At 42.0% G+C, this 20,552-nt stretch overlaps 1 protein-coding gene across 8 annotated transcripts in view; it reads left to right on the top strand.

Annotated features, from left to right (window-relative positions):
• Positions 1-20,552, top strand: part of Abl2 (ABL proto-oncogene 2, non-receptor tyrosine kinase) — a 96,004-nt gene that overhangs the window by 43,097 nt on the left and 32,355 nt on the right. The gene's annotated exons all lie outside the window — the stretch shown is intronic.

Raw genomic sequence — 20,552 nt, forward strand, 5'->3', positions numbered from 1 at the left:
CAGCCCCAATTAAATGTTTTTCTTTATAAGAATTGCTGTGGCCTTGGTATCTCTTCACAGCAGTAAAACCCTTATTAACATAACTACCCTGGATGATCTGCAGGAAAACATGCAACAAGATTTAAAAGTGTTTTTTTACTTGCCAGATGTAATTATTGTCTCGGAAGCTTACTGATGAATAAACTCATTCTTTCTAGTTCTTTCTGAATTCTAGCTGGCTGTTTCAGCTCAGCTGTTCTGGCTCAAAATTTCTCTCCAAGCTGACTGACTCAAACTGACTTCTCTTAGCTTCTGCTCTGCTTGGGAAAACTACCTCTGAACTCTATGAACGTAACTGCATTGACCGCACTGACTGTACTGTCTGCGTGAGTAGAACTGTACAAACTCACCTGAGCTGCCCTCCACTCCTAACTCTATGACCTCTCTTTCCTGTCCTTGTGAGAGCTGGGTGTAGCCTATCTCTGACTCATTCTGTCAGATCTTTCTCTGATTGGTCCTTTTGTCTGGCCCTCAGACTTCACTTTCAAATATGGCTGCTTCCTTCTACAAACTAACTTTCCCTTCATTGTTAGGAATTAAAGGTGTGTGCTAAGGGTGTGTCTGCGTTCCAGCCACACCACATAGACCTGGAAAATCTTTGAGTGAGATCCTTGCTGGAGCAGCCATTCCTCCACAACTAGAGATTGTTATAAGCAAAATGCTCAAATTCAGAAAGGCTCATAATACATGGTTTCTCTTGTAGAGTCTAGAGTTCGTGTAGGTAGATAGACAGACACACACACGGTGAAAGTAGAAGTGGCAGGAAGGTATGAATAAAGGGTGTATATGATCAAAGGACAAGATGACACTCGAATGAAAGAAAGTCTAAGACCTCCTCACCGTGTAGAGAATTATATCTACCAATACAAGCTAGAAATTGGATTTTTAGTGGTAATTTACACACCCCTGCCTCCAGACCAGGTTTCTCTTTATAATCCTAGCTGTCCTGGAACTCTCTCTGTAGACCAGGATGGCTTCAAAACTAAAGAGATCTACCTGCCTCTGTCTTCTGAGTCCTAGAATTAGAGGTGTACACCACCATTGTCCAGCAAGAGTGTCTGTTTTCAAAAAGAAACTGCTTTTACTGCCATATTGCTGTGTATTATAAGTGATTTCAAAGTATTGGTGGCTTAAAACTCCCCCATCCTATGAGTCTCTGGGACAATTGGGACATAGCTGGCTGTAGTGCCTTTGGCAGCTTCTGTGTATCTCACTGTCTTCTCACAGAGGTAACAAAAACATGAGGTTTTTTTTTTTTTTTTAATGTCTGTGGATATTACTTACTGGAGGGGGACCTCTCAAACAGCAGGAGTTAGGGACTAAAGAGGTGATGAGAAGAAAATATTTGAGGATGATTTAGGAGCTACAGAGTTCAGTAAGTCCAAAGTATGGAGTAAGCCATCAGGTGTTTGCCAAAAAGAAAATGGTAGAGAAATGTAGTACACCTTCGAAAGAGCCTTGTGTGCCATGTGAGAGTTGAGACTTGAATGCAAGTGACCGTTAGTGAATTAAAGTGTGGGGGAATATACCTGGGCATAGATCTCATCTTTCTAGTCTACTCACATATCTTTTGTTATAGTGTGTGGCAAAAGTAGATACTAATGGATACATTAAAGTTATTGATAGGGACACATTTTAGAACTTCCCATATTGTCAACCTGACACATAGAAGGCAAGCCTTTGGCATACCTTTGAAGGATTGTCTGCATTAAAGTTAGCCTCTGAGAATGTCAGTGAGGGGTTGTATTAGTATTGGTAATTGATGTGAGAAGATTTGTCACTTTTAATTTGTTGAAAATTGTGTAAATGAACACTTTATACACTGTTACCACTTCCTCCAGTTCCTTCCATATTCCTCTATTCTCTCTCAAATTCATGACCTTCTTTTCTTTAGTTGTTATTCTTACACACACACATATATACTTACATACATACATACATACATACATACAGCCCACTGAGTCCATTCAGTGTTGCTCTTAAGTACATGTATTTAGTGCTGTCCACTGGATTGTTGGGAGAAATCAGATTCTTCTCCCCTTCTCAGCATCCATTGATTGCCTATAGCTCTTCACCTAGGGGTAGGCTTTGAGATTTCCCCTATCCAAGGTAGCATGTCAGTTGGTGTTGTCAGGAGCACTAGTAACCATGCTTTTATCCATTATCTTCTGTTCCGCAATTATGGATGTGATGGGAAGGACCAGCTCCTCAGGCTCCTGCCTCAGTGGTTTCCCCTGTATGATGTAACATGGAACTGTAAGCCAGAATAAGCCCTTTCTCCCTTAAGTTGCTTTTGTCGGGGTATTTTATCACAGCAACAGGAAAAGAAACTAAGACACTGGATTGACTTGGTTTTTGTATTCTCACAGGCATATGTACATTTTATATACAGAAGCTGTGTGTGTGTGTGTGTGTGTGAGAGAGAGAGAGAGAGAGAGAGAGAAAGAGAGAGAGAAAGAGAGAGAGAGAGAGAGAGAGAGAGAGAGAGAGCACCAAGCGTGCATGTACAGTTGTTGCGTGCTTCCATAGTTTTAGTGAAACAGCTGACTGCTTATGTTACAAAGGGTTGTATTCTAGATCTTTAGGAATGGTCTAGGTTTATTGTGAATCCCTCCCTAGGAATGTCAGCTCCAAGCTTGCATTGAGGTCACTGTACCAGGTGCTAGCTGCATTGACTTTGGGAATCCATGGGGGAAGAGGATTGGCGCATTCCTCTCATCCCTTAGATAGCTCACTGTCTTTGCCTTGGCTACACAGGCAGTGAAGCACTTCTGCTAAGATGAAAAGATCTTGGAATGCTGAATTCTACATATTTTTTGTGTGGAATATTCCCCCGCCCCCTCTCTCTCTGACACACCACAGTAAGGCCCCCACTAAAAACCTTTACGATTATGAACAAAAGTTATTTATATCTAAAATAAGTTAAGATAAGCCAAGGTGGGCTGTATATTTTTGCCGGTAGATAATTGTAAAATTTGTGTTCTGTGATGTGCTGGTTATGGTATTTTCAGTTTTCATGGAACTGACATCAAAATCAACAACTTTTAATGCTTTACCTGTCTTCTATTTTCTTCATTTAAAAATTTTGATGTAGAATTTTTTTTATATAATTCTATGAATTTAATTATTTGCTTACTTTCTTTGAGACATTTTTACTATATATATATAGCCTTTGCTGATTTTAAACTCTGTTTTCCTGAATCAGTCCTCTAAATCATGGGATTACAATGTGCTACCATATTTGCATATTAAGATAAGTTGCATGTTCTGTGAACTTTAACATTTACAAATTCATGTCCCACAACTAATAGAACCATTCTGACCCCAGAACACATCATTGTTAAAACTCTGGAGAATTTGCATCTCCTTTGGATTGAATAGTCATCAAGTGATAATCCTTTGTAGCTACATTTCCTATCTTTAACCCCTGGCATCCATTGATTTATTCTTGCCACTATAGTCTTGCCTTTCAAAGATGTCACATGGATGGAGGCGTATGCTATATAATAGCTTCTTTGGGAATAGCTTCTTTGGGAAACTCGGCATAGTGCTGCTGAGAATCAGGCAATTGAGTGTGTTGGTGGTGTATTTCTCTAATTGTTTGGTTGCTTTCCATCAGATGAACATCAAATTTTGCTGATAGTCTTTGACCCATTAGAAGACATTTAGATTTTTCCAGTTTAGAGTAATTTTTAAAAAGATTTTCATTTTGTGTGTGTTTATGTGTCTGCATGTGGTTTGTATACAGTTGACTGGAGAGGCCAGAAGAGAAAAAAGCAGATCCTCTGTAGCTCGAGTTACAGGTAGTTGCTCTTAGCTAACTCCTGTACCATCTCTGCAGCCCCAGCTTGAGGAAGTTTGGAAAAGAGCTTTAGAAAAAGTTGCAGGCAGATTTTTGTATGAAACGAAAATGTTCATTTCTCTAATGGAGTACTCTGGTGTTTTGTACTATAGGGTACTATCCAATTGCTTTCCAGCTTAGCTTTACTGCTCCTTATTCTCCTAAGTCACACGAACGTGAAAGTTTTAGTTTTATCTTCATCTATTTGACTGGGAAATACTGATGAATATAGTATGCCACCCCCATAGTATGGCATGCAGCACACACTGTGAAACCTGAAGGTGGTGACACTTAGTTCTCAAATCTTGAGGCAACCACTTAAAACTTTATGCAGAGTGATGAGCTTTATAGCTTACCACTTTTTTCAAAGGTTCTCTTTTGTGACTTAAACTGTGTATTGATTCTTTGTGAGTTTCGCATCATGCACCCCAGTTCCATTCATCTCCCAGTCCCCTCACATTTGCCCTCTTAACTTTGCAGCCTCCCATCCAAAAATAAAACACACACCAATAAATCAAAACAAAACAAAGTGTAGCAAACATCTGGTCATGGAAGCTGTAGTGTATCACAGTGCGCCCCACGAATATACCCTCTAGCATATACCTTCACTTGTGATTGCTCATTGGAATGAATAATTGGTCTGCTTCAAGGTCTCATTCAAGGTCTCTGGCTTCTGTGATACCACCAATATTGGCTCCTTACGGGACTCCTCCCTACTACCCTGTTGATGCCCTGTATCAGCAGGGCCAGCCCTTTCATGGCACTCCAACAGTTCACAGATGATGTAGGTTTTGGGATGGGCCAACTCAAAACCCTGGATCTGGGCCTGGGTGGTAGCTGAGCTGGTCAGCACTCCAGCTCTTCCTTATCTGCACCACTAGGGCGAGCTCTCCAGCACAGCTCTGGCTAGGCCACCCAGTGTCCCCATCAGCAGGAGGCAGGGGTCGGCTCTCCTGCTCTCATGCCCTCTGCCAGCTCACTTACACACATGCCTCCAGAGCCAGCTCCACTGTGCTGCCTGGTTGAGGTGCAAGGCTCACTTCTCCCAAGTGATGCAGCTGATGGGCTGGGCCAGCTCTCACACCCTTGGCACTGGCTCTCAAGGGCCTTCACCATCAGGGCCTGTTCCACTGTGTTGCCCAGGTGAGGTGCAGGGCCAGCACTCCTATGGTTTTGCCCTACTTTTGGAGCCAGCTTACCTATGCTTCTGCCAACAGGGCCTGCTTGCTTGAGCTCTGCCACGGGTGAGCAGTGGGGCCAGTTCTCTAGAATACCATAACCAGTGAGGGAAGGGCCAGTTTGTACAGACCCATGACATCCATTTTAGTTCAGACCAGGGGCATCCTCATGCTCTAGTGGTAATATGAGCTATGGACATCAACACTGACCGACCCCTGCCCGTGCATAGCCACAGTCTCAGACGTGGCCCTGAGTGACAGCATTAAGACTTTACCATGGCCTCAGGTGGGAGGCTGGCTACTTCCAGCTTCAGGTGGCAGGGAAGATTCCTCTCTTGCCTCTAATCTCCAGTTCCATCTCCCTTCACAAAGCTCAGAACTATTCTACTTCTCTTTCTCTCTCATCTGTCCACCACACACTTGCACATTGTAGTGGTTTCCACTGCAGTGGCTGGTGGCCCTCTAGGTGAACTCTGTCTGTACTGCATGGCGTAGCAGCCAGCAGGTCTCTAAATGTCTATGGTCAGCTTGTGTGGGTCTTTGGAGATCTTTGCCCCTCCCTCCAACACATGGCTTGAGGGCAGATGGGCCTTTGTGTCTCTCCGGCCCACCCGTACTGTTGGTGGAGGAGGGCAGGACTCTGGGCATCCTTCCCAGACCATACCACATGGCATGGTGGGCAGCAGGTCTCTGGATATCTTCCTCCTCTTGCAGGGAGTTGCATGGTGGCAAGTGTCTGTGATCTATTTTTTTAAAGATTTATTTTTAGTTAGGTGTTTATGTACATTGGGGTGTACGTGCACACATTTGAGTACGGGTTCCTTTAGAGGCCAGAGATGTCAGATCACCTGGAACTAGAGTGACAAGTGCTTCTGAGCCACTTAACCTAAGTACTGGGAACTGAACTCTGTCCTTTGCAGGAGAAGTTTATGCCCTTAACCTCTGAGCCAAGTCTTCAGTCCCAATTTATGACTTTATAACCCCATTACTTAAGGAAGGTCTAGGCATTGGTTTGAAAGTTTGGAACCACCCTGGAGTAGTACTAGAAATGTACATCTTTAAGTCCTGTCCTGGGCCATGAGTCAGAAACCCAGAGTTAGATGTAGTAATACCCATTTTCTGCCAGCTTCCCCTGGTGATTGATTATGCTGTGTGCTGAAGTCAGGAAACCAACCTATGGGATCATTCTCTTTGATTTTATTTTATTTTATTTATTTATTTTTAGTTTTTCGAGACAGGGTTTCTCTGTATAGCCCTGGCTCTGTAGACCACTCTGTAGACCAGGCTGGCCTCAAACTCAGAAATCCGCCTGCCTCCGCCTCCCAAGTGCTGGGATTAAAGGCGTGCGCCACTATCGCCTAGCTTCTCTTTGATTTTATTAACCTAACAAAACAACTAAAAAAGATTCTGATAGTTTGGGGCCAACCAAGATTAACCAGAACATCCTTTGTTGAGTCATCTGATGATGTTGAAAATTTTACAAGCTATATAATAACCCTAGTTCAGCCTTCAAATTACAAGTTGTAAAATCTACTTAAATGGAAAATCTATATGTAGTTAGAGAAAGGGATAAAAAGGAACGTAAGAATCCATCTACATAGTAAAAAGCAGTGGTTTCAAAGTGGGAACAATTGAGTGTGAGTGCTATTCAGCTACACCTTTTATCCAAGCCCTGAATCTTGTAGGATTACAGCGAAGATTAAGTTGGTAATTCTCAGCTGAAGCAATTTGCCCTCCAGAGTATGTTTGAGAAAGTCTGGAGACAGTTTTGATGATCACATCTGAGAAAGGGGAGCTATTGGCCTTTAGTGGGTAGAAGGCATAGTTGATAAACATTGTCATGCAAAAGACAGTTGTCTACATTAAGGAATCATCCCACTTCACCTAACTCTAAATGCTAGGAGTGGAAAAAGTTGCCATTAAATTATATTAAAAATTCTATCATGAGAAAAGCGTATTTCTTTCACAGCTAGGGTTATAGCTCAGAGGCAGAAGCATCTGCTCCACCCATTTGGCCTTTGCGTGTGTCTGTGTGTGTGTGTGTGTGTGTGTGTGTGTGTGTGTGTGTGTGTGTGTGTGTGTGTGGTTTCTTCTTTGTGGCTGTCCTGGAACTAGCTCTGTAGACCAAACTGGCCTCGAACTTACAGAGATCCACCTGCCTTTGCACTCCTGAGTGCTGGGATCAAAGGTGTGTGCCACCATGACCTAGCTCCACTCGGCCTTCTTAAGTGCAAGTTCTGAGGACAAGTGCTGATCCTTGTGGTTCTGTCAACTGAGTGCTGTCTCCAGCCCTGCCATGTGGATTTTTTTATCCAAATAAAGTTATTGAGTCTATCTTTCATACAATGCAGTCTTCTAGGCAAGCATGTGCAAAGGGTTAAACATGTGATTGTTAAGGGCTTGGTATCTTTCCTTCTGTTCTGTCTTTATCAATAAAGTACATATAGTGCTTGCTTTAAGATTCTTACATATAATATCTTACTTAGTTCTTGTTACATATAATATCTCACTTAATTCTTTTGCTACTTTTATGAGTAATTATTATAGTATTTTGTGTGTATTTGTGTAGGAATGTGTATACTTGTATTCTCGTGTGTGTGTGTGTGTGTGTGTGTGTGTGTGTGTGTGTGTGTGTGTGTGCGCGCGCGCGCGCGCGCTCGTGTGAAGGCCAGAGGTTGACCCCAGGTACCTTCCTCAATTACTTTCCACTTTACTTAGTGAGATATAATCTTTTTTATTTGTTTGTTTGTTTGTTTTGGGGGGGTGGGAAGTTTTCGAGACAGTTTCTCTGTATAGCCCTAGGTGTCCTGGAACTCACTCAGGCTGGCCTTGAGCTCAGAAATCCACCTGCCTCTGCCTCCCAAGTGCTGGGATTAAAGGCGTGCAACCACCACTTCCCAGCTGAGATATAGTCTTTGATTCAACCTTGATTTTACTGATCTGGCTAGACTCTGGCCTGCAAGCCCAGGTACTGTCCTATGTCCACTTTCCCAGGGGTGGTATCCAGGCAGTGCCACCATACCTCCTTCTTTTGTAGGTGTCAGGGATCCCAATTTAGGTCCTATGTATGTGCAAACTTGCCACTGTACCATCTCTCCAGCCCTTGTATTGTCTGTTTATGGACAAAGAAATTGAATAACAGAGATGCCAACTTGATAAAGGTCATAGAGATTGCTTAGCCTTAGGAAATAAATATAGCTTAAATCTGTGCTCTCAGCCACCAAGTACTACCACTCACTTAGTTCACAGGGGCTTTGCCTCAGGGCTATTTACAGTTAAACTTCTTGTGCCTCATACTTTACCTGTGATAGGTACTCAGTAAAATGGAGTAAAATGTTTGCTAAACAGAACTAGAAATAATTCTTTAAAGCATAACCTTAAAGCATCACTTAAACAATTACAGTCAAATATAAATCAGGGAATGTTTGTTTTATATTTTTCCTAAATAATAACTATTGGGATGATCATATTTCCCTGATTTATGTTAACATGTCACATTGATTTTATGTTCTTTGAACCTTGCCTTCCTGCTGTTGGATTTGCCTTGTTATAAATTTATTAAAGGGTTTTAAATTAATAATCATAAGGAATATTGATCTGTACTTCTCCTGTGATGTCTGTTTTGCTTTACTCCTGCTTAAAATCCATTTTATACCATCTCTTCACTCATGGGAAAGACGGTATTGTAGTTGCTCATTTCTAGCTTTAAGTCAGAGGTCAGTTTTGCTATGTAAGTGTGGAAAGCCAAATATCAGTCTGTTGTGAGTTCTCTTAAAATATTCCAGAGTGCAGAGCCTGTGATCTCTTGCAGAGGTGGAGATTTTATGAATATGTATACTGCTCCCTGGTGCCTCATACCCCCAAATACCTTATCGACAGTTGGGTCTGAGGATATAGAACCCACAGATACAAAGAACTGGATGTATAGCTCTTCAGAAATCCTCTAAATATTTCAGTTTGTTCTCTTTTTAAAACCTCTATATTGTGTGTATGCTGTGTGTGTCCTCATGTGTGTACAGGGTGCATGTGTAGAAGTCAAAGGGCAACCTCAAGTGTGGTCCTTCCTTATCTTTCACCCAGTCAGCCTCAGTTTGGGGGAAGCTGGAATTATAGGCCTGCATCACTATGCTCAGCTTGAAATATTAATAGCTTGCCCACATTCCCATGTATCTTGGTCTGATTCTGAACCTACCACTTTAGCATATAATTAATAGTGCTAAGAAGAAATTGCATTGAATGAGCATAAATCATGTGTGTGACTTATACACATACACACATGGTCAGCTTCTGGAATTGTTCCTTGGGTGTTGTGCACCTTGTTTTAGACTAGGCAGCTGGTCAGCAAACCATAGTGATCCTCCAGTCTTTACCCCGTTAAGTGCCAGATTACAGTAATGGTGACATGCTACAGGCGTGGTTCTGTTTTCTTTTGTTTTTAATGTACTTTAGTGCTTTTTTTTTTTTAAATCTCTCTCCCTTTCAACCCTTATTCCACCCTAATCCCTTCCAACACCCCCCCCCCCCCCCAGCTCTAGAAGAGAAAAAAGGTTAGAGGGGAAGGCAGTAGATAACTTTTGACTCCTTTCACCTGATTAGGGGTTCAGAGTTCCTTGGGGCCAGCCCAGTCTTCATCTGCAGCAACAGCAGCTAGTAGCAGGAGGGGCCAGCAGCAGCGTCCTCCTTCTTTGGAACATCTTTTACCATAACTTCTTGGGGGCTCTGGCATTTATTCCCTCTCCAGAGTCCCCCAGAATTAAGCTCTCTGCAGCTGGCAACAACCACACCCTTTCTAAAGCATGAGACATTCATAGTTAAAGGCTGTGGACAAATTGAAGCAGCCCCATATCCCACACCTGGGATTAAAACAAAACATATCCATATAACATAACTGGGTTTTTAGCCAAAATTCTCACTACAGCATGGTGAGACCATCTGGGGTTGCAGGACCACTTCTTTTTATCCGCTGTTTTACAGAATAAAAAGACAGGAAAAGCAAGGTCTGACCACTCGCAAAGATTTATTGGACACAAACACACTCTCTCACCTCTCTACATACATGGGGTGGGGGATGCGGTGGGAGGGGGGAGACTGACTTCTCAGGAGGGAAGAGGAGCCAGAGAAGGTAGAGCCAACATTTTTATATGAGTAGGGTGAGTTTCCATTCTCCTTCAGAATTGGCTGGTTAGTGCTACGGGGGATTATTGGATAAATGCAAACAAAGAAAGGGAAGCTGGTTGGTGACCACCACGGCAGCATCAGCACCCCTACTCCCAGCAGAGTCCTACTGAACAGTTCTTTGCAGAACAGGGGAGAGACAAGTCCACCAAGTTTTTGTTTCAGAAAGGGAAAATAATGAAGAAACTTGAGTGAAAAATGCACTTGTCTACCTAGAGCAGTGCTTCTCAGCCTGTAGATCATGACCCCCACAGGGTCACATATCAGAGATTTACGTTACGATTCATAACAGTAGCAAAATTACAGTTACAAAGTAACATCAAAAATAATTTTATGCTGGGCGGTGGTGGCACATGCCTTTAGTCCCAGCACTTGGGATGCAGAGGCAGGTGGATTTCTGAGTTCAAGGCCAGCCTGGTCTACAGAGTGAGTTCTAGGACAGCCAGGGCTATACAGAGAAACCCTGTCTTGGTGGGAGGCGGGGGGAGAAGAAAAAAAGAAAGAAAAAAGAAAAAAGGTTGGGGGTCACCACAACATGAGGAAGTGTATTGGGTTGCAGCTCTGAAAATGTTGAGAACCACTGGTTTAGATGAAACAGAAAACATATTAATGGGAGCCTTGAGCTGCAGTCGAGGAACACAGAGTGACTGCTAACATCTACACAAGGCTTCTTTTAAGTTCCAAGATGAGACTGTCATGGTGGCTGAAAAACTGTGACTACTGGAAAAATAGACAAAAAATTTTCTGACTTGTGTCCTTTTTTCAGACCTGTCCTTCAAATAGCTAGGCTCTGAGTTTACAGCCATTTACAACCCAGGAAAACAAATGATAATCACTTCATGGAGTCAAAGATATGTGTAAAGTTGTGGTGAAGATCTGTCACATTTTTTTATAAAGGTTTATTTACTATATGTAAGTACACTGTAGCTGTCTTCAGACGCACCAGAAGAGGGCATCCGATCTCCTTACGGGTGGTTGTGAGCCACCATGTGGTTGCTGGGAATTGAACTCAGGACCTCTGGAAGAGCAGTTGGTGCTCTTAACTGCCAAGCCACCTACCTCTCCAGCCCTGTATCTTGAGTTTTCTATTGTTGTTAAGAGACACCATGACCAAGGCAACTCTTACCAAACAATTTAATTTGGGGTTTGCTTGCAGTCTCAGAGGATTAATCTAGTTATCATGGTGGAGAGGACAAAAACTTGGGTGCTGGAAATCAAACTTTATTTACCATTGAGCCATCTCTCCAGACTCTAGTTTTTCATTTTTGGTGTTCCAGAATTTCATAAAATTTCCCATTCTTTCTAGATATCCTCCTTTAGCAATTCTTCTAGAGTCAGTCTTCTGGCATTGGATTCTTGCTGATGATGTGTCTGATTTACCATTATTTCTGAAGAGTGTTTTTTTTTTTTTTTAAATTGTTATGTATTACTTGTATATATGTGTGTCTGTGCACCACTCTCATGCAGTGCCTATGGAATCCAGAAAAGAACTTTGGACTCCCCAGGAACTGGAGTTACAGGAGTTTGTTAGCCTCAAATATGGGTTCTGGGAATTGAACCTAGGTCCTCTGAAAGAACAGCCAGCACTCTGGACCATCTCTCCAGCTCCTGAAGGGTATTTTCAATGGATATAGAAATTTGGGTTCATGTTGGCTTGTTTTCTTATGCTAGGGCTGAACTTGGAGGCTTCCACATAATGAACAAGTACTCTATACAGATTGGGCGGGGTTGTTTTCTGCACACGGGACATGACATCATCCTTCTGCTTTCTTTTTTTTTTTTCATTTAAAAAAGTTTTAGGTCACATAAAACAAGGCATTTACTCCTTCTCTTCTTCTGGCACTGGGTCTGTGGGCTCCATAGTTTCAAACTAGAAAAGAATCTTTAGTAAATTCAATCATCATTCTACATTGTAAGCTTATGCTTTTTGTTCATTATCTAAACAATTTCACTTATATCTCTGGTTAGGGGTGTGTGTGCACGCGCATATTGCGTATATGTATTCGTGTGGATGCAAGTCTTTTTTTTTTTTCTTTTTTCTTTTTCATTTGGTTTTTCGAGACAAGGTTTCTCTGTATAGCCCTGGAACTCACTCTGTAGACCAGGCTGGCCTCGAACTCAGATATCCGTCCGCCTGCCTCTGCCTCCCAAGTGCTGGGATTAAAGGCATGCGTCACCATGGTCCGGCGTGGATGCAAGTCTTTACAGGTGAATGTGCATGTAGAGGTAAAGGATAACCTTGAGTACTATTGCTTAGGAGCCATATCCACTCTCTTTGTTTTTGAGATGGGGGTCTCTCTCTCACTGTCTGGAACTCAGTCAGTAGCTTGGGCTGGCCTAGGGATTTAGTCTCTAGTGTTGGGATTAAAATGGGTGCCACCAGGGCTGGAGAGATGGCTTAGTGGTCAAGAGCATTGACTGCTCTTCCAGAGGTCCTGAGTTCAATTCCCAGGAACCACATGATGGCTCACAACCATCTGTAGTGGGGATCCAATGCCCTCTTCTGGTGTGTGTGAAGACAGCTCAATGTACCCACATACATGAAATAAATCTTTAAAAAAAGGGGGGGGTGCCACCAGTAGGTTCTGGAGATCAAACTCAGGTCCTCCTGCTTGTATAACAAGTAACTTAGCAACTGAGCTCCTGTCTCTATTTATTTTTATTTTTAAAAAGAATTATTTATTTATTTTATGTATATGAGTACACTGTAGCTGTCTTCAGACACATCAGAAGAAGGCATTGGATCCCATTACAGATGGTTGTGAGCCACTCTGTGGTTACTGGGAATTGAGTTTAGGACTTCTGGAAGAGCAGTCAGTGCTCTTAACTGCTGAGTCATCTTTCTGGCCCCAATTTATTGCTCCTTAAATTATTTATTTATTTAATTTATTTGAGGTGGGGATTGGTGTACTTGTGTGAATACCCTGATGTTCCTGTGGAGGTCAGGGGACAACATGTGGGAGTTGGCTCTATCTTACTGTGTAGTAGAACTGTCTTGGTAACAAATGCTTTTACCAGCTAAGCTATCTTGACACCACTCACTTGAGTCCCGATTTCAATTACCATATGAATGTTGGTGCCTTCAGCCCAAGATTGTCTCTGAGCTTCAGATTTATGCATCAAAGTGCTTCTTTGTACCTTCTAAATTTACTTACTCATCAGACTTGCTTCTGAGTACATGGCACTACCCACGTTCTCAAGCTTGAAGCCTTTGTTTTCTCCTTCTGCTCTATCTAAGCAGGCTTGAGCCCTGAGGCCTCCATCTGGGAGCCATGGCTTTAAGTTCATCTGCTCTTTCTTTGTCTCCACTGCTGTCATCGCACTCCAAGCTCACAGGATCCTGCTCCTGAGTCCCAGCAGCTTCTCATTGTCCTCTCTGTGTAATAACCTCCCCCTTCCCAAGCCATGGAGAGTATTCTAAAGAAGTCAGACCATATGGCTTCCCTGCTCTGCTCCAGGCAGTCCACCGGATTTCCTTTTGTAATTGGAATAGAGTTCTAAATCCTCCAGTGCCTCAGGCATCCTCAGCAGTGACCACACACACAACTTCATTCTCCACACACCAGGTTCTTCCCTTTCTGCTTCGTGGTTTTGCCTCTGAGGATCTTCTCTCCCCCAGGCAAGGATACCTGCTGAGATTCTTTTACTTCTAGCCCTTTGTTGTCCCTTTTGTTTAAATAGAACACTTCCTTGCCTCTCTCCTTTCCTGAAAACATTTGTCTCTTGAAAAATGTCATTTTTAATAAAAATGTTATACTGATAATGGATTTGATATTTTAGAATTAATAATCATTGTTAAAATTTCTTGGTTTTAGTACAGTAAGTGATATTGGAGACCAAGTTTTTTTCCCCAATAATTTTTTTTTTAAGATTTATTTATTTATGTGAATACACTGTAGCTGTCTTCAGACATACCAGCATTAGATCTCATTACAGATGGTTGTGAGCCATCATGTGGCTGCTGGGAATTGACCTTAGGACCTCTGGAAGAGCAGATGGTGCTCTTAACCACTGAGCCATCTCTCCAGCCCAAGAACAAGTTATTTTAATTTTTATTGTGATAAAATGTAAATAAAATTTGCCTTTATAATTATTTTTACTATAAAAATATAAATTCTATAACATTAAATTTATTCACATTTTTTGTATCTATGTAAAGGAAAGTCAAGCTATTTTATATAAATGGAATTATAAAATAATTTTCCTTTTGTGTCTGGCTTCATGTGATGGTTTCAAAGGTTATATCTGCTGTAACATGTATCAACTTTTGTTCCTCTTCATGGCTGAATAATATTCCACTATGTGCACATACCACATTTTGTTTATGCATTTAATTCCTCTTTTATAGTGTAAGAGCACACTATAAACTACTGATGGTTTAAATAGATTTACTGATTGAACAGTAAATTATATTATAGCTTCTACATATGAACAGACCATGAATTATGGAGAAACTCTCTCAGAGAGTTTTATAATCCCCAGAAAGAAAAATTTTACCTGGTGTTAGAAATTCTGAGTCATTATTTGGAGAAATTTTGCCTGGTATTTGAAATGGAGTCATTTGACGTAGCCTTTAGTCATTTAATTCTTACTTTCCCACGACATGGATACAGAAGCTTTGTAAAGGGTAGTTTGGTTGAAAACACAGGTACTGCTGTTGATTACGTGCATCAAAGTCAATTCTTCTCTTGCAATGTTAATTATAATTTGCATTTTTATTTTTTTAAAGATTTGTTTATTTATATGAGTACAGTGTGGCTGTCTTCAGACACAGCAGAAGAGGGCTTTGGACTTCACTACAGATAGTCCTGAGCCACCATGTGGATGCTGGGAATTGAACTCAGAACCTCTGGAAGAGCAGTCAGTACTGTTAACCACTGAGCCATTTCTCTAGCCCTTGTGTTTTTATTTTAATGTGGGTGTACTGGCTAGTTTTGTGTGTCAACTTGACACAGGCTGGAGTTATCACAGAGAAGGGAGCTTCAGTTGGGGAAGTGCCTCCATGAGATCCAGCTGTGGGGCATTTTCTCCATTAGTGATCAAGGGGGTAGGGCCCCTTGTAGGTGGTGCCATCCCTGGGCTGGAGGTTCTTAGGCTCTATAGTAGAGCAGGCTGAGCAAGCCAGGAGGAAGCAAGCCAGTCAAGAACATCCCTCCATGGCCTCTGCATCAGCTCCTGCTTCCTGACCTGCTTGAGTTCCAGTCCTGACTTCCTCTGGTGATCAACAGCAATGTGGAAGTAAGCTCAATAAACCCTTTCCTCCCCAACTTGCTTCTTGGTCATGGTGTTTGTGCAGGAATAGAAACCCTGACTAAGACAGTGGGTATTTAGGTCATGGCTTCTGTAATTTTTACTGTGTTTCTTTAATTGACCTAAATAAATGATACGGAGTGGGTACTTAATAATCAATGCAGTAGGCATTCCTGGTGTATGGTTATAAGTGTTATTACTATGGTGCTATGGTTCAGGTTTTTTGAGACAGGATCTGTAGCACAGGCTGGCATTGAATTTGAAATCCTCCTGCCTCCAAGCCAGGGTGTTACAAATGTGTGCCCCATGTCTTCTCTGAGTTACTTTTGTTGACTGTAGTGTTTAGTTAGTCCTCACTTACTTTACTAGTTTGTCTCCTAAATCATCCTGATTTTATGGTCTTAAATTTTATGTATTTTATGTACCTTTCCACTCTGTACTCACAATTAGGCTTTTGCCTTTCCAAGTTTCAGCATTCACAGTTGAGCACTGTGCCAGGCCTTTACCTGTACTGAGCCACACAGGCCGTTTGTTAGGGAGGCAGTTAGTTGCTCTCTGCTTCTGCCTGTGTTTATGAGTCACCCTGTAGCTATTTCTTTGCCTTTAGATTTGTGGTTTCTTGAAGCAACTGGAGTGATGTAAAAGATGAGTCTTGTTAGGCGTTTCCTGTCTGTTCAGAGTGTTTGGTGGTGTGCTGTAAACAGGCTTCTCCAAGGAAACCCTGGTTACTGAGCTCAGCTGATTGGGAGTATGGAACAGTTACTGTGGCATGACTGAAACAGCATAGGTGTCACTCCCACCCGGATCCCTGAGGGTTTGAAGTGGCTCCACCCTTACTCAGGCCTCCGCCCCTGTGGGTTGAACTTGCAGTTTGTTCCTTCTAGCTGCTGAGTGTGTGAGTAACATCCCACGTGTATGGATTGCTGGCCAGTGCGAATTTTTAAGGCTCCTCTGTTCAGAACAGTTTAACTTTTCATGCTGCTTGGCCAAAGGCATGGTCCTGGGACCTGTTCAGCTGCCATCAACCAGTTACTGTAGAGACCAGGACACTTTGCTTCCCTGCCCAGGTAGGAATGTCTCAGAGTTGCCTGTGGCCCACGTGACAGGTGTGTAGAGATGAAGCTGGGGTGGGGGTAGACAATCCAGTAATGAAATGTGGGTTGTCTGCTCCTGTAGTCTCCACTGGGGTCAGTGAAGATTACACGGCTTGATTGTATGCTTGTTTATCTTTTCAGGTTTTTTGGAGGGGGGCAGGGTCTCACAATGTAACCTCCGTTGGTCTGGAACTCAGAGATTTGCCTGCCTTTGCCAGGCAGCACCAGGCGTTGAGGTGTGTGCTACAGCACTCAGTCTTGTTTTATTTGAGATAGAATCTTACTGTCTTACTGGCTATCCTAGAATTTGCTATATAGACCAGGCTGGCCTCGAACTCATAGAAGCTAGCTAGTCTGTTTTTGCCTCCTGAGAACTGAGAGTAAAGGTGTGTACCAGCACACCCAACATATTAGACCTTTAATAAACGCCTAATGAATGGAAGGACATGAATAATATGTAAAATTATTTAAAAGATGCTGTCTTGATTGGAAAACTTAGGCTAAATTGAAAACTACCAAATATATTCCCAACTAAAATAGTTTTTAGAAGAGGTATTAAAGATTGCTAGCCACTTATAGGATATCCAAAGTAGAATAATGTTAAGTAATATAAAATAATGAAAACACTTTGAGGCAATGATTACTGCCTGCCAAATCTATAATGAGAATGATAAAAAGGTAACTATATTGAAAATGTGCTTTATAAGCTAAATATTAAACACCCAAATTTCCTCCAAATTTGAATTTGTGTTTCAGTTTTATTATTATAGGTTTTAAATATGTTACTGTTTTGTGTGTATGTGTGTGTGTCTTGTCCTACAGATGTATCAGTAGAAAAGATAATAAACTACTTCTTTTTAGTTCTCAAAATATTTCTGTTCCCTAAGTCTTTTACACAGTTCAGTAGAGTTTGGGGTCCTCTGCTGCCTTCTGTCCACATCCTTTCAATCTACTGCTATTGCAGTGGGTTAATTGAAAGATTTAGTTAGCTTGCATTGTTCAGAAGTTAAACATTCTAGCCCACACTGACACTGAATTGGGCGCAGTACATCTGACTCATGGGGCTTGCCTGTCTTAATTAGTGGCGAACATGACATAGACCCTGGCGACTAAGGCTCTGGGGTTTCCTTTGCTTTTGCTTTGCTCTTTAGCTTGCCTCTTGGTTTTACTCATCCCTCCCCGGCCTTCCAGCTAAGACCATTCATTAACTCCGCTTAGTCTTGGCCTAAGCAGGAACTGGAACATTTTTACTTGAAGATATTTTCCTTTTGTTTGGTGCTAGAGGGTAGGACAGACGGACGGTGTTTTCTGTGGATATCCTGTGCAGACAGATTGGACAGGAACTTGTACAAGAACAAAAGAATGTGTGGGAAGACGGAAGGAAGGAAGGAAAGAAGGAAACTCTGTAAGAGCCGGACAGGAGGGGCGGCCAGCCCAGGGAACAGGAAGTCTCCTTGGCTTGGGTTCTTCTGGTCTTTTTCTCATAGGTACTGCATTTATCTTGTACTTTTCACTTTCTGAAGGGGTATGTACCACTGGTTGGCTTTTATTAAATTTATCAAAGTTTTTAAGAAGAGTTGTTTGTGTATGTGTTGATTATATATTGAATATATTACCTAACTCTCTTGGATGCAATGTTTTGAGTACAAGAATACCCCCAACTCTTCCCATAGCTTTAAAATTTACACAAAATTGTAGTGTAAACTCCATTCTTCTTATGTTTTAAAGGTAACAACTTGGCTTTGGTAGCCCTCTTTTGGGCCTGAAGTTCCTCCCCAGAGCAGATGAAACATGTCTAGATATATTCCCTTGTATATTGACAGTTGTCGCTGCAGAACTTTTGTTCAGCACATGTAAACCGAGCTATGCATGGCTCCCAGGGGCTTGCTGCTCCTCTCTAATAGTACCTGCTGGGAGTTTGCAAGCCACACATTTTTATCCTTCAGCAAATCCTTTGTTGTGTGCTGGTTAGTTGGTTTGGAGATGGGGTCCTGCTATGTTGTGCAAACTTATGTGATGTGAAACTTAAGATCCTGCTCCCTTAGCCTCTGCAATACTGGGATTGCAGCCATGTGCCACATGCCTGTTTTTTTTTTGTTTTTTTTTTAAATCTTTTTTTAAAAGCCTCTTGTACATAACCTCTTGGGGAGGGGGAGAGAGCTGCTATTGCTGTTCACTATTCAATGAACAAATAAGAAACTCCTGTCCTCAAAACATTGCACCCAGGAGAGTTAGGTAATATACATGCATATAGGAGTGTATGCACTTTTGAATAGGTTCATCAGCAAATGCCATCCTCAGAGGGTTACATTTGAGTGAAATATCTTTGGGACAACTATTTTAGCCAGAAGAAAAGGCAAGTGGAAAAAAAAAGGCAGGGTGTGTCCCTGCCCTGTTTAAGCAGAAGTAGGGAGGGTAGTGGTCTGTACCAAAGCAAGGGGAAGGGAGAAAATTGACTTAGGGCTGGAGAGGGGCCTCAGTGGTTGTGAGTGCTCCCTGCTCAAGCCAAGGCCTGAAGCTCAGATCCTAGCACCGATTACAGACACCTGTGACTCCAGCTGCCCTCCTCCATGGGCGCGTACATGAGTGCAGGCATACCGATACAGACACATCATTTTAAAAATCGTAAACTACAAAACAAACCAGTGTGTGATGGTGTATAATGGTGCATACCTCAGCACCAGCAGTGGGGAAAGGAGAGAGGGAAGTGGACCTCTGTGAGTTCAAGACCAGCAGGGTCTACAGAGTGAATGAGACCCTGTCTTTAAAAAAAAGAAAAAGAAAAGAAAAAAAAGAAAGAAGGAAAGAAAGGAAGAAAGAATTGGGCAAATTAACCTGTAAGGTATCTGAAAGGCCCTTTAAAGATTTGATTTTTTTTTTTTTTTTTTTTTTTTTTTTTTTTTTTTTTTTTTTTTTTTTTTTTAGTTTTTCGAGACAAAGTTTCTCTGTGTAGCCCTGGCTGTTCTGGAACTCACTCTGTAGATCAGGCTGGCCTCAAACTCAGAAATCCATCTGCCTCTGCCTCCCAACTGCTGGGATTAAAGGCGTGCGCCACCACCGCCCGGCTAAAGATTTGATTTTTACTCTCGGTTTGGGACCAATGAAGAACTGTAAACATAGAGTTACAAAATATGACTTTTTTTTAAGCTTTGAAAAGAGTAAGTATAGACACATAGAAATCAGTAGCCTAGTGAAGCAGTGTTGGTAGAAGTGAAAAGGATGAATGAGAAATGGATAGGTTTCAGGTATTTTAAATTTTTTCATAAGCTGGGCAGTGGTGGTGTACAACTTTAATCCCAGCACTTGGGGAAGCAGAGGCAGTGGATCTCTGAGTTCAAAGCCAGCCTAGTCTACTAAGCAAGTTGTAGGATAGCCAGGGATACATAGAGAAACCCTGTCTCAAAAAGGCAAAAAAAAATTTTTACATTAATTTATATGTGTGTGAGTGTGTGTGTATGTATGTGTGGTTAGAAGACTGTGTGTGTGTGTGCATGTACACATGTACACATTCACATGTGAGGTCAGAGGACAGTTTGCAAGAGTAGGTTCTCTTCCTCCATGTGGGAACCAAGGATGGAAGCAGAGTTGTCGAGCTGGGCAGTGGGTACCTTTACCACTCTCCAGAGCCATTTCTCTGAACTGATAGGTATTTTCTGAGAGTAAGAATGGAGTCATAAATGGTCACAAAGATTGTGACCATAGTGCCAGAAAAGATAGAATTCCTACTGAGTGAGATGGAGGATCCTAGCGTGAGGAGCAGATTGGGAGGGAGACATGGGCTGGAAAGCAGCTTGCTGCTGAATCCCAGCAGTGTCACTGGTGATCTCTGGCCTTTGTGCGGAAACACAATTTTATATTTATGTAAATTAGCTTTGTGGATCTTAACTTTGAAGTTGCTGTGTTTCACAGAATAACATAGATGTACTATTTGCTCCTTTTTGCCTTTGTTGGCTTTATGCTTTTGTTGGCTTCTAA

Source organism: Mastomys coucha, unplaced genomic scaffold, assembly GCF_008632895.1.
Source record: "Mastomys coucha isolate ucsf_1 unplaced genomic scaffold, UCSF_Mcou_1 pScaffold1, whole genome shotgun sequence".
Lineage (NCBI taxonomy): Eukaryota > Metazoa > Chordata > Mammalia > Rodentia > Muridae > Mastomys > Mastomys coucha.